This window comes from Puma concolor, chromosome C1 (genome assembly GCF_028749965.1).
Source record: "Puma concolor isolate L17-30 chromosome C1, mPumCon1.1.hap2, whole genome shotgun sequence".
NCBI classification, from domain to species: Eukaryota; Metazoa; Chordata; class Mammalia; order Carnivora; family Felidae; genus Puma; species Puma concolor.
The window spans coordinates 26,826,814-26,837,310 of NC_141674.1; the positions used below are offsets into that span (position 1 = coordinate 26,826,814).

General features: G+C 47.4%; 1 protein-coding gene across 2 annotated transcripts in view; it reads right to left on the reverse strand.

Moving 5' to 3' along the window:
* The window catches only part of DLGAP3 (DLG associated protein 3), a 63,348-nt gene extending 59,304 nt beyond the window's left edge, over nucleotides 1–4,044 (reverse strand). Inside the window, exon 1 of one of the 2 annotated variants that reach the window (XM_086716402.1) lies at nucleotides 3,840–4,044. The gene's annotated coding sequence lies outside the window, so the exon portion shown is untranslated. The remainder of the gene's footprint in view (nucleotides 1–3,839) is intronic. The other variant, XM_086716400.1, reaches the window with a different exon arrangement.
* Between the last annotated feature and the right edge of the window lie 6,453 nt (nucleotides 4,045–10,497).

Genomic DNA, 10,497 nt, shown 5'->3' on the forward strand with positions numbered 1-10,497 from the left:
ACATCAGCCCTGCAGGCTCAGCTCTTTAATATTTACACATAGGAAGAGGAGAGGATGAGAAAGAACAGAGAGTGAGGGGAGCAGGAGATACCTGAGCTCAAAGGACACAGAGGCAGGGGCCTTCAGGAGCTGGGAGTTTGAGCCCCCCACATCATTCCCAGCCCACTCCCATTCTCAGCTCTTGACTGGAAGGAAGGAGGAACCCTGGTACCATTCTGTCCCTTTGTTAACAAGACACTTTGAAGCTGCATCAGAAAAAGATCAGATCCCCACCCACATACCTGGACACCCCCACAAACCCAGATTTCTTGGGTGACTTATGTGCAGATGGTAGAGGCAGTATTCATGTGCAAGCATGTTCTGATACTTGAAAGCATGTTTACATGTGGGTTGCTGTGTAGAAGCATATGAACATGTCAGCTAGCATGTACAGGTCTATACAAGAATGCTCTGAGTGTATTCACATGTAATAGCTCAGGCAATCATACACAAACTTATGTAATCAAACGTGTAAATCAGCCCCCCAGTGACCTACCCCCAGCTCTCTAGCTACAATCCAAGGACAAGGCCATCCACTTCTCTAGAAGCCCTTATTTACTGGCCCCCTCCCTCATAGCCTCACTTTTTCTTTCTGTGACATGGGAAGAAGAGCTGGTGGGAAGGCATGCTGCATTTGAGCCCAGGGACTCGACAAGTTATTAGCAACAATGAGCTGGCAGCTCGTTACCATAACGATGGTGCCACTGCCTCACCCCAGCTCAAACCCAGACTCCCCAGACAGCAGGAGGCCCGCTGAGCCAGCAGTCTTCAGACTGGGGGGCGGGTAAAGAAGGAATCAAGACATAATGCTTGTATAGTGGAGGGTACACAGCTGTTCTTCCAACTCCCACTGAGACAACACGTTGAATCCACCAAGTGGGAATAATATCAGACTCTGGAAAGGTTTCCTGACCATGGGGATGATAAGACACTAGAAGGGATCTGTAGAAGCCCCTCTAGACAAAAGGTTCTTTTGTCATTTGCTCCCTTCATCGCCTCACTCCAAGAACCTCTTCTACTGATCTTAGTAGACTAAGAGAAAAAACAAAACAAACAAACAAACAAAAAACAGCCAAATAGAAGGCCCCTGTCTGAATTTCAGTCTTCCCATCTGTGAAATGGGGACAATTATCCTATCATTTCCCCTAGACTTCCAGAAAGTTTAATTAGAAAGGGTTTAAGGGTAACTATAGACCCTTCCCAAACCAGAAAAGCCCCAGAAGTTTCTCTACCCAACAGGAATCCATGAAATAAGGAATTGTCAGGCCAGCTAGAGGCAAAATGCATCAGAAATTGGGTGGGATGAAGGAAAATGGAGCTCAGCCAGCTCAAGCCCTAACATCAGCTGGAGAGAGATGATGTGAGGTGCCAGGCAGCAGCCAAGCTGCCACAGAAGAAAAGTCTGGGAGTCTGGCCTTCAGCAACTCCAGCCCCTCACCAGCAGGTATCAAGACAAACCCATGGCCTACTCAGTGGTGGGTATGGTTACAAATCCCCATCCCCAATAACATCTATCTCTCTTTTTGAAAAGGGCCCCAGGTTGAAAGATCTACAGCCTTAGGCTTAGTTAGTCTTTGATTATTCTTCTCCTCAAATCCCCTCTGCTGAGCTCTGATGGGCACGGATGGGGGTGGGAGGGGGAGAATTCCAGGAAGGGAAAGCAACAAGGGGGGTTGGAAAGTTCCTGGGCTAAGATTAGCCAGGAACACACCGGTTTGCTGTGTGACCTTGGGCAAGTCCCCTCCCTTCTCTGGGCTTCAGTGTCCTCACTTTATAATTAAGAGGTTAGACGAAGTTAATTCTAAGGTCCTTTCTCTGGCCATCATTCAATAGCTACATACAAATTCACTCCTTGGACATGAGCACCCTGGCATAAAATGCCAGTGGGCACTATCTGCTAGATCAGTGGGACAGTGGGAGTGAGGCATGCAGGGCTTGTATCTGAGGCTGTTCATCCTATGTTCATGTTCCTTTTAGAAACACCTGCCACCCTAGCCCTCCCGGCTCCCTTTTTAGACCCTGATTCACTGCCAACTCACGAAGCCTCTCCCTTCCCTCCCTCCTCTCTTTCTCCCCCTCTCTCCCTTTTAGGCCTTGGCAGCTGGGTGCAGAAGTAGCCCCAGCAGTCAGGGAATGCTGGGGTGAGGTGAAGATCAGTGCCCCCAGGGTCAGAGAGAACACACCAGGGAGTACTATTCTTTAACCTTGGCCCAGCCCAGCTCTTTGAAATCACCCAAAGACCTAGGTTGGAGTCTTTCTGTTCCACTGATTAGCAGGGTGAAATCATGAGAAATGCAATTCACCTCTCAAACCTCAACATCCTCATCTGTAAATTGGCATTGTATTTAGTTGAATTACATGAAGTTGCTGTTTTCGTAGGTAAAAAGCAAAAACAACTGAATACTGACAATTTCATATGGCTTAACCTGGCCTGCCTGCTTCCCAAGGCTGTTTGGGGATAAGAAGAAAGAGTTGAGAGGGGAGTATTTTTCAAAAGCCCTGGGCTGATAGAAGGGCATTGTTTTCCTACTATTATTACTTCAAAGAGCTTTAGCACAGACCCACCTGGAGCCAAGGAACTGAACAAATGACCCAGAACTTGGAAATTTAGGACTTGGAAGTCTGGGAGACAGCCACCTGCTCTGATGACTAACAACAGGACAGAAGCTTCCACCTGGCCTCCTCAGCTCCTGGCACTAAAGGGCCCTTGGTGAAACATTACTGGGCTGACACAAGTTCCCAGGCTCCAAGATGAAGCACACAGACACTCCAGCTCACCCCCGGTCATACTACCACCAGGGGCCCCAGCAGGCAGGAAGGACACAACCAGTAGCATCCTAGAGGATACCCCCTGAGGTAGGTGAAGGTGAGGATCAAGGTGGGGAGTACAATGCAGCTCTTGCCTGAGTCAGAGGTGAGGAGTCACAGGGGAGGAGGGATGATCTGACCTCAGAAAAGTCTGATCTCCCTGTCCCATGCCTCCACACCACCAGGAATCCCCTGGGGAGAGGAGGGACAAGGCCCAGGTGTCAGTGATTCAGAGTGAACCCTGCTCAGATACATTCTCACACAGCCAACACACACACACAGGCCACAGACACCTGGACCCACTCACAGAGACACAGTCACACTGGCACACACACATCCTATTCACATACACACGCACAGAGACATACACAGGCACACACGGTGACAGCACACACACTCATTCACACACATGTCTACAGACACATACACTGTAACACTCTCCACACTCACTGCATACACGCACTGACACACACTCACCCACAATGACACACGCACACACTCACTGCATACACTCACTGCCATACAGAATCACCCACAGACCCACACGGTGACACACTCACACTCATCACAGACACAGTGACACGCACTCACACTCACACACCTGCAAAGGAAACTTCTCTCCGGATCTCCCCAACACCACCACTTCCCCCCACAACCCGGCTGGCTACTCCCTCCCCGGCCCGAGCCTCCAGACCCGGCCAGCACTGGGCCGGGGCTGGCCGGCCCCCGAGGCTCAACCCCGGAGGGCCGGTCCTCGCTCCGCGTGGTCCCCCTGCCCGTGTCCGGGGTCAGGCCCGCGGCCGCCAGGCCGGGGCGGGGGCGGGGGCGGCTGAAGAGGCCCAGCCCTCCCCCCACCGCTCCCGGGGCCGGGAGCCGAGGCCGCGGGAGCCCGGGGCGTGGGCGGCGCCGGGGCCGCAGCCAGGCCGAGGCTGGGGGGCGCTGCAGAGGGCGCCGCGAGCGCGGCCCCGTCCCCACCCCTCCCCGCGGCTTACCTGGCCCGGCTCGGGCTCCGGCCGGGTTACATGGTGCCGGCGGCCCGGGCCGGGGGCGCTGCGGCGGCGGGCGGGCGGACGGGCGGGCAGGGACGGGGCCCGGCACTGCGGAGCCCCCAGCGGAGGGGCCGCGCCGGCTGCGGAGCCCCGAGCGAGCGCCGAGCGGCAGCGGGCGCGGGAGCGGGAGGCGGCCAAGCCACGGAGGCTGGATTTCCCGGGGACCAGGAAGGGGAGGCGGGGGGATCCCGCCCGCGCGCTCCGCCCCCGCCCCCGCCCCCACGCAGGGCTGCCGAGCCCGGGAGAGGGAGGGGGACCGAGCTCCCCGCCCCCGCACCGGACCCAGGAGGGCCGAGGTCGCAGCCGGCGGACGGCCGCCGGGGTCTCGGAGGAGCGCCCGCCGGGCGGAGCGACAGCCCTGGGGAGGCCCCCAGCTCGGGGGTGCGAACGAGCTCCCCTCCCCGGGGACCACCGGGTCCGTGTCCGCCCGACCCAGGAACAGGCACACGGTGTCACGACCAAGCACAGCCGACCTAGGCACAGGGACCCAAGCCCCGAGGCGGGCGGCCGGGGAGACAGTCGCACAGCCTCACAGGCACGGAATCGCGCCCACCGAGGCACAGTCACACCCTGAATGTCACACACAACCCCCCATACACGTTGCCTCGGGAGACCCTTCGGGTTTTCCCAGTCAGCTACCCGACTTCGGCTCCTGGCCTGGGTTCGAGGAGCCCCCTTTCTCTGCCCCAGCCCCTGCCAGGGTGGGGCGCTGTGCCCGGCCTCCAAGCCACAGACCGGAGTCCCCCACCCACAGTCCGCACAGCCTCAGGCATTCCCAGTGTGGAGGGAGAACCCCGCTATACCTGGCGACTTTGCTGGGGCTCCCACCCTTGCCCACTGTGCCCGCCCACCTCTAGGCCCTGAGCCAGGGTTTGTGCCATGGCGGGGGCGGGGTGGGGAAGGGAAAGGGGACTGTCCGAAGCACAGCCGGAGGCTGCAGAGCCAGGACACAGGCTGCAGGAGCCAGGAGAGGCGGAGGAGAGCTGACTGCAGCAGTTCCTGGCTGGAATCCGTCTTGGCGCCCAAAGCGATGCTGTAATTGGGGGGGGGGAAGGGGCCGCTTGGGGGAAGCCGCAGGGGGAGGGGCTGGAAATGTGGGGGAGGGGCTGGTCCTGCATCCTGACTTCCCAGGGTGGGTGTGAGGGAACACTGCCTCAGGCGCTGAAAGTTGGGGTGGAGAGGAATCCTTAAAGCCCTCTTCCCATCTTCCTTCCTTCACCTTGTCTGGTCTTGAAAGCTTTGGGGTGGTGAAGTGAGGGCTTGCAGGCTTGGGAGACCAACTGTCCTCCTCTCCAGGAACGGATCTTGGAGTAGTTATGATTGAACATCCACTCAACAATTCCCTTTTCCCTGTACCCCTTTGGGGTTCCTGGCTCTTCCTTGTATAAAGGGGGAAACTGAAGCAGGGAAAGTAGAATTCAAAGCTCCAAAAGGGAGCTACGCCCTTTCCCCTTATGTCAAGATGCCACATGACATAAATGACAGAAAGGAGTTTGGAAAGCCCTTCCCCAAGGAAACTTAGAAGTCTGGGGACCGGGGTCTGGCAGAATGGTTACGTGCCCTGCTGCCCACAAGACCGGTTCCATCAAGAATTTTCAATCATGAGCTAAGGTTGCAGACCATTTCCAGGCCAGGGACCACCCACGAGCAGATATGACAGAAAATAAAGTAGAAACTTGTTCTCAGGAACCCACTTTAGAACCGAAAGAACCATTTTGCTTTCCATGAAGTATGAGAATAGTCATCGTGTCAGACACCAAAAGGCACCACCATGGTTTCTCAGATACACATTTTGTTAACTATTCTGACATTGGAATGCATCTTATAATGGATAGGGACATTTAATATGGTTTTCTACTTTTCTCTTAAAGCTGTCATCAAAGTGTTGATATGTTTGAGAACTGAGAATATAGGGCAGCTTTCATTTGTTAACTCAACAACGATTTACTGATTATGATTAATCAGACAGGCTTACCTTAGGCCGTGTTCTTTCATAGCCATCCAGTGACATATAAGGGAGATGGAAATGTAAGCCAACAATTACGATCAGGGCCAGCTTCTTAGGAGTGTGAGCTGTGCAGTCACACAGAGTCCCGCACTTAAAAAGGCCCCACTCTTGGTTTAATGCTCTGCTGTCACTATCTTGGAATTCTTAATCTTTAACAAGGGACCCTGCACTTCACAAAGTATGATTGCCGTGTTAGGAATTCCATGCCTTAATAGAGATAAGCACAGAATACTTTGAGTCTAGAGGCAACAGCCAACTCTGCCTCAGTGAAGAGGAGTAGTCAGAAAAGCAAAGAAACATAAAGGAAGCATTTGAGTAGGCTCCAAGTTGGGAGAGAGTATTAGGGTAGAAAACCACACATGTGCAGAGACAAGAACTCATCAAACTGTCTGTCATTCAAGCAGTATGGCAGACTAGGTGCTTCGTTGATCCTCCCACTGAAAACGTGATAAGTGTTAAAAAGTGATAGCTAAAAAAAAATTTTTTTAATCTTCTTAAATGCATCAATGAGCTGGCAAGAAAATTAAAATCACCCCAGCCAAAATCTAACTGAAGGCAAAACCAGAGAAGTATGCAGAGCACTGAAGGCAACTTTAGTCTTGGCGGTTATGATACATTGGTTGCAAAAATGGCACCAATTCACCTCTCCCTGCATCCATGTCCTTTGCCATATGACTTTGAAACTCCCTGCATCAAGAGATGGACTCTATTTTCCCACACCATGAATCTGACTTGCCACTTGCTTTGGCCAATAGAATAGGGAAGAAGTCACGTGCCAGTTCTAAGCCTAAGCTTTAGAGCTTGCATACTCCTGCTCTTTCTCTTGAACTCCTGCCTCCACGGTGAGTGTAAGCCTGGGATAGCCTGCTGGAGACAAGAGACAGGTGCAAGAGAGCCAGGCTTTTCCAGCCAAGACCATCAGAGCCACCATCTCTTGGTCAGGTATAGCCAGCTGACCCCCAAACATGAGCAGCCAAGAGCAACAGAGGTATATACCTGACTGTCGCTGACTGCAGACACTTAAGTGAGGCCAGCTGAATGAGAAGAACCATCCCACAAAGTTGAGGACTCTTGAGCAATAATAAATGCTTATTAATTTAAGCCACTGAATTTTTGAACGGTATGTTATGCCATAACATTGTGGCGATAAATAACTGACATGCGGGTATTTGCTAACAGGTGAAATTGAGCTTCAGTTTTCATGATCTCTCAGGGCAATATGGGAAAAAAGATAAAGCACAGGGTCTGCCCAAGTTGAGCAAACACTCCCCTACATAAACTTAGAACCTCAAAGCATTCTCTCTACTCTAAGGTACAGGCGAACTAGAAAAAACTTGCCCCATCCCCACACCCAGGAAATTGCAAGAAAATAACTGGGTTTTTTTTTTAACGTTTATTTATTCATTTTTGAAAGAGAGAGAGAGAGGGAATGAGTGGAGGAGGGACAGAGTGAGAGAGAATTCCAAGCAGGCTCCATGCTGACAGCATCAGAACCTGATGCAAGGCTCAGTCTCACAAACTGTGAGATCATGACCTGAGCTGAAATCAAGAGTCAGACGCTTAACTGACTGGGTCACCCAGGTGCCTCAAGAAAATTACGTTTTAAACCTTGGCAATAGCAATGAATGTAGGAAAAAAGAATCATCTCCTGAGATTCCACAACTACAACTTAGACCTCACACAATATGCAACTATCTGGGACATCTAAAAACCTCAAACCAAGAATTTAGCATTAAATGATTCCAAACTGGTAGTGCCCCAGGTGCCAGGCAGAAGCCAATATAAAGTTCAGGCCTCGAATGATTTCCACAGATAAGGTTCCAAAGAAAATGAATGAACACAATCAAATATCACCAAACACACATGGAAATATGACATCAAGGACAAGAACCAGAGGGGCGCCTAGGTAGCTCAGTCAGTTGAGCAGCCAACTTGGGCTCAGGTCATGATCTTGCAGTTCATGAGTTTGAACCCCACATCAGGCTCTCTGCTGTCAGCATGGAGCCCACTTCAGATCCTCTGTCCCGCCCCCCCCCCCCATCTCTCTGCCACTCTCTCTCAAAAATAAACTTAAAAAAAGAAACAAGAAAAAAGAACAAGAACCAGCTAAAACAGCAAATAGCAGAAACATCTGCAAATAACTCAACTTAGAGTTGTGAAACACGGAATATAAAATAACTGTTTAATATATTTAGAGATAAAATAATCCTGTTGCCTTTCACTTATTTTCCTTTTTTTATTGTGCTGGCCAGGTCCTAAAGTACAATGTTAGAAGTGATGATGGCAGGTAAGTTTGTCTTATGTATGAATTTAATGCTCTGGCATTTCTTCTTTATGATGATATTTATTGCAGAGTTTTTGGAGACCTCTCTTGATCAAGTAAAGGAAGTTCAAATTTAGTTCTAATTTACTAAAAGTTTTAATTAAATCCACATTGAATTTTATCAAGGGCTTTTTCTGCATCTTTTGACATGATCGTATGGTTTTTCTCCTATAATCTGTTGTGGTCAATTATATTTAGAGATTTTCCTGATATTTGATTTTATTTTCCTGAAATAAACCCAACTTACTCAAAGAACTTTATGATTTATTGTACATATATCATTGGATTTGATCTGCTAATATTTGTTTTGGATTTTTTCATCTATATTAATAAATAAAATAAGCCTGATATTTTCATTTTTTTGTTATCTAGGATTTGGTATCTAAGCTATTCTAGCTTTATAGAATGAGTTGGACAGATATTATCTTTTTTCTTTTCTCTAAAAAGTTTTTATAAAGTTGGAATGATCTGATATTTTTAAATTTGGTGAAACACATCTGTAAAACTATCTGGAACTGGTGTTTTCTTTATGGGAAGTGTTTTGTTTTGTTTTACTATTTCTTCTGTTTCTTTAACAGTAATATTTAAAGCACTATTTCAGGTTTTCTATTTCTTTTTGAGTCAGTTCTAATAAGTTATATTTTTCTAATACTATGTCTGTTTTGTCTAAGTTTTCAAATGTATTGCTGTAAAGTTGTTGACAAAATTCTCTTATTATCATCTGAATCTCTGCTTCCTCTGTGATTGTGTCTGCTCTATTTTTTTGGTTAACATTTATTTTTGTCTGCTCTATTTTTTTGGTTCTCATTGGCAGACACTCTTTGTCCATATTTTAATCATTATAAAGAATCAATTTGTTAACTTTGCTGATCTTTTCTATTGTATCTTTTCTAATTTCTTGATATCTACTGTTATTTTTATTATCTACTTTATTCTACTTTCCTTGGGTTTACTTATTCTTTAACTTACCACTTAAGTTGGAAACTTAGTTCCCTAATTTTCAGCTTTTCTTCTTTTTTCATATAAATATGTAAGGCTAAAAATTATCCTTGAAGCACTATTTTCGCTGTATCTCACATGTTTTATTATCATTCAGTTCTGAGTATTTTTAAGTTTCCATTATGATCTCCTCTTTGACACATGAGTTATTTGAAAGCATGTTTTTCATTTCTAAATAGCAGTATTTAGGGTATATTTGTGATCAAAGAACCTTGCCCGTATGATACTTTTTCTTTAAAATTTGTTGAAACTTGCTCTGTGACTAGTATATAATCGGTGTTTGTAAATGTAACACATGTGCTTATCAGTCTTCAAGGTGGCCCTCAATTATTCTCATCTCAAGGCATTAATAATCTTGGGTAGTCACCTCCCACACTGAATAATAAGACTGCTATGTACAAGCAATAAGATGTTGCAAAAATGATAGCATGTGACTTCTGGGGCTAAGTCATAAAACACCTTGCAGTTTCCACCTTGCTATCTGAGGTTGCTCACCCTAAGGGAAACCAGCTGCCATGTCATGAAGATATTCCAGTAGCCCTGTGACAAGACCTACAATGAGGAGGAACTGAGGCTTCTTTCCAACCACTAGCACCAACTTACTAGTTATGTGGGTAAATCAGTCTGAAAGTAGATACTTCTGCTTCAATCAAGCCATCAGATAACTGCAGTCACTAAAATCATCTCCGTGAATCTCATGAGAAAATTGAGCTAATTCTGCTGTCAGCACAGAGACCACTTTGGACCCTCTGTCCCCTTCTCTCTCTGCCTCTCTCCCCCTAAAATAAATAAAAAATTTTTAAAAAGATGTATTGAATCAAAACCACCCAGCCAAGCTCCTCCTGAATTCCTGACCCATAGACATTGAGGTATTTTTTAAATGCTTATTTTTGTTTTACACTACTGAGTTTTCTCAGTAGTGTAAGATAGATACTAAGATAGTTCTGGAGAAGATTTTGTACTTTTTAATTGTACTAGGATAGTACAATTAAGATAACTAAGATAGATAACTAAGATAGTTCTGGAGAAGATTTTGTACTCTTTAATTGTACTAATTGTCAAGTCTCTGTTGTACAATTTTATTGTTCACGTCTTCCACATATTTAGTGTATTTTTATCTGTTTGTGTTATCACCAATTTAAGGAAATGTATTGAAATCTCCCACTATGATGGTGGATTTGTTTATTTCCTATCTATTGTAGCCCTATCAAATTTTCTTTTAAGGTACTTTTTTAGGCACATGCATGTTACGATTAAAGAGGGAAAATAAA